The sequence below is a fragment of the Rutidosis leptorrhynchoides genome, chromosome 11 (genome assembly GCF_046630445.1).
Source record: "Rutidosis leptorrhynchoides isolate AG116_Rl617_1_P2 chromosome 11, CSIRO_AGI_Rlap_v1, whole genome shotgun sequence".
In the NCBI taxonomy this organism is placed as follows: Eukaryota; Viridiplantae; Streptophyta; class Magnoliopsida; order Asterales; family Asteraceae; genus Rutidosis; species Rutidosis leptorrhynchoides.
In genome coordinates this window covers 254,235,001-254,238,829 of record NC_092343.1, presented here as the reverse complement: position 1 = coordinate 254,238,829, position 3,829 = coordinate 254,235,001, and positions in this window count along the sequence as shown.

Sequence of the window (3,829 nt, the reverse complement as noted above, 5' to 3'; positions counted from 1 at the left end):
CTCCCGGACACAATAGGCACAATTCTGTGAATCGTCTTTCGTACGTGGTAATATCAAATCCTTGGGTTCGTAACCCTCTAAGTTCTGTCTTGAGCTTATTGACCTCGGTTCTGGGACGGTACTTCTCGTTCATCAAGTGCTTGAATGCTGACCACGGTAGTGCGTACGCATCATCTTGTCCCACTTGCTCTAGATAGGTATTCCACCATGTTAACGCAGAACCTGTGAAGGTATGCGTAGCGTACTTCACTTTGTCCTCTTCAGTACACTTACTTATGGCAAACACCGATTCGACCTTCTCGGTCCACCGTTTCAATCCGATCGGTCCTTCGGTTCCATCAAATTCCAAAGGTTTGCAAGCAGTGAATTCTTTGTAGGTGCATCCTACACGATTTCCTGTACTGCCAGATCCAAGGTTATTGTTGGTATGTAGCGCAGCCTGCACCGCGGCTATGTTTGAAGCTAGAAAAGTACGGAATTCCTCTTCATTCATATTCACGGTGTGTCGAGTAGTCGGTGCCATTTCCTTCAAAATAGTCAAATGGAACAAGTTAATCATACAGAATATTAAGAGTAGTTAATAGTATTTCGTAGCATAATATGAACTCATTTATAAAAGCTTTTTCTTCATATTAGCATTTTATAAGTTTAAATTCGGGTAGTACCTACCCGTTAAGTTCATACTTAGTAGCTAATATACAATTCAACTACTACAATTCTATACGAAAAACTGATTGTAATAATATTTCACGTTCAAACTTTTATACAATATTTTACAAACTTACAATACCGCTTATTTTACATAAAGCATGAAATATAGCACACAATAACTTTGATACAAGATAGTTGTGAAGATAATTCTAGCTAGTACACAAGTCGTTCAGCAAAGGCAATAAAGACACGTAATTCATACTTCCAGAAACAAGTCATGCATTCTGGTTTTACTAGGACTACTTCCCATCCTTGGTCTTGTGGAACATAACCGTTATGGCCGTTGATAAGACAGCGTGTTGTAACGTCGTCAAAGGGACGAGGGTTACGTAATGACCAACAGTCTCGTAATAACCTAAAAACCTCATTTCTTATCCCAATTACCGACTCCGTTACTTGTGGGAACGTTTTGTTTAATAGTTGTAGCCCGATGTTCTTGTTCTTACTTTGGTGAGAAGCGAACATTACTAACCCGTAAGCATAACATGCTTCTTTATGTTGCATGTTAGCCGCTTTTTCTAAATCACGAAGTCCTATATTCGGATATACTGAGTCAAAATAATTTCTTAACTCGTTGCGTAAAATAGCATTTGGGTTCCCCGCAATATATGCGTCAAAGTAAGCACATCGTAACTTATGGATTTCCCAATGTGATATCCCCCATCTTCCGAACGAAAGCCTTTTATAAACCAAGGCATTCTTGGAACGTTCTTCGAATGTCTTACAAACTGATCTCGCCTTAAATAGTTGTGCCGAGGAATTCTGACCGACTCTAGACAAGATTTCATCAATCATGTCTCCGGGTAGGTCTCTTAAAATATTGGGTTGTCTATCCATTTTGTGTTTTTATACTGTAAAATAGACAAGAGTTAGATTCATAAAAAAAATACTTATTAATACAAGCAATTTTTACATATATCATAAAGCATAAGCACACTATATTACATATATTACACCACACGAATATAACTATCTTATTCTGACTCGCTCGTTTCTTCTTGTTCGGTTTTGGTTCGTTTTGCCAAGTTTCTAGGGATATATGATGTTCCCCTAATACGAGCCGTCGTTGTCCACATTGGTTTAGAAAAACCTGGTGGTTTAGAGGTTCCCGGGTCATTGTTACAACTTAAGGACTTCGGGGGTTGACGATACATATAAAGTTCATTGGGGTTGGAATTAGATTTCTCTATTTTTATGCCCTTTCCCTTATTATTTTCTTTTGCCTTTTTAAATTCAGTTGGGGTAATTTCTATAACATCATCGGGATTCTCGTCGGAATCCGATTCATCGGAGAATTGGTAATCCTCCCAATATTTTGCTTCCTTGGTGGAAACACCATTGACCATAATTAACCTTGGTCGGTTGGTTGAGGATTCTCTTTTACTTAACCGTTTTATTATTTCCCCCACCGGTTCCGATTCTTCTTCCGGTTCCGATTCTTCTTCCGGTTCCGATTCTTCTTCCGGTTCCGACTCTTCTTCCGGTTCCTCTTCGGGAACTTGTGAATCAGTCCACGAATCATTCCAATTTACATTTGACTCTTCATTATTATTAGGTGAGTCAATGGGACTTGTTCTAGAGGTAGACATCTATCACATAATATCAAACACGTTAAGAGATTAATATATCACATAATATTCATATGTTAAAAATATATAGTTTCCAACAAAAATGTTAAGCAATCATTTTTAAAGAAAACACGGTCGAAGTCCAGAATCACTAATGCATCCTAACAAACTCGATAAGACACACTAATGCAAATTTTCTGGTTCTCTAAGACCAACGCTCGGATACCAACTGAAATGTCCCGTTCTTATTGATTAAAAACGTTCCATATTAATTGATTTCGTTGCGAGGTTTTGACCTCTATATGAGACGTTTTTCAAAGACTGCATTCATTTTAAAACAAACCATAACCTTTATTTCATCAATAAAGGTTTAAAAAGCTTTACGTAGATTATCAAATAATGATAATCTAAAATATCCTGTTTACACACGACCATTACATAATGGTTTACAATACAAATATGTTACAACAAAATAAGTTTCTTGAATGCAGTTTTTACACAATATCATACAAGCATGGACTCCAAATCTCGTCCTTATTTAAGTATGCGACAGCGGAAGCTCTTAATAATCACCTGAGAATAAACATGCTTAAAACGTCAACAAAAATGTTGGTGAGTTATAGGTTTAACCTATATATATCAAATCATAATAATAGACCACAAGATTTCATATTTCAATACACATCCCATACATAGAGATAAAAATCATTCATATGGTGAACACCTGGTAACCGACATTAACAAGATGCATATATAAGAATATCCCCATCATTCCGGGACACCCTTCGGATATGATATAAATTTCGAAGTACTAAAGCATCCGGTACTTTGGATGGGGTTTGTTAGGCCCAATAGATCTATCTTTAGGATTCGCGTCAATTAGGGTGTCTGTTCCCTAATTCTTAGATTACCAGACTTAATAAAAAGGGGCATATTCGATTTCGATAATTCAACCATAGAATGTAGTTTCACGTACTTGTGTCTATTTTGTAAATCATTTATAAAACCTTCATGTATACGTATCTCATTATTGATCACAACTCAAACTATATATATTTTGGAATCAACCTCAACCCTGTATAGCTAACTCCAACATTCACATATAGAGTGTCTATGGTTGTTCCGAAATATATATAGATGTGTCGACATGATAGGTCGAAACGTTGTATACGTGTCTATGGTATCTCAAGATTACATAATATACAATACAAGTTGATTAAGTTATGGTTGGAATAGATTTGTTACCAATTTTCACGTAGCTAAAATGAGAAAAATTATCCAATCTTGTTTTACCCATAACTTCTTCATTTTAAATCCGTTTTGAGTGAATCAAATTGCTATGGTTTCATATTGAACTCTATTTTATGAATCTAAACAGAAAAAGTATAGGTTTATAGTGGGAAAAATAAGTTACAAGTCGTTTTTGTAAAGGTAGTCAATTTAGTCGAAAGAACGACGTCTAGATGACCATTTTAGAAAACATACTTCCACTTTGAGTTTAACCATAATTTTTGGATATAGTTTCATGTTCATAATAAAAATCATTTTCT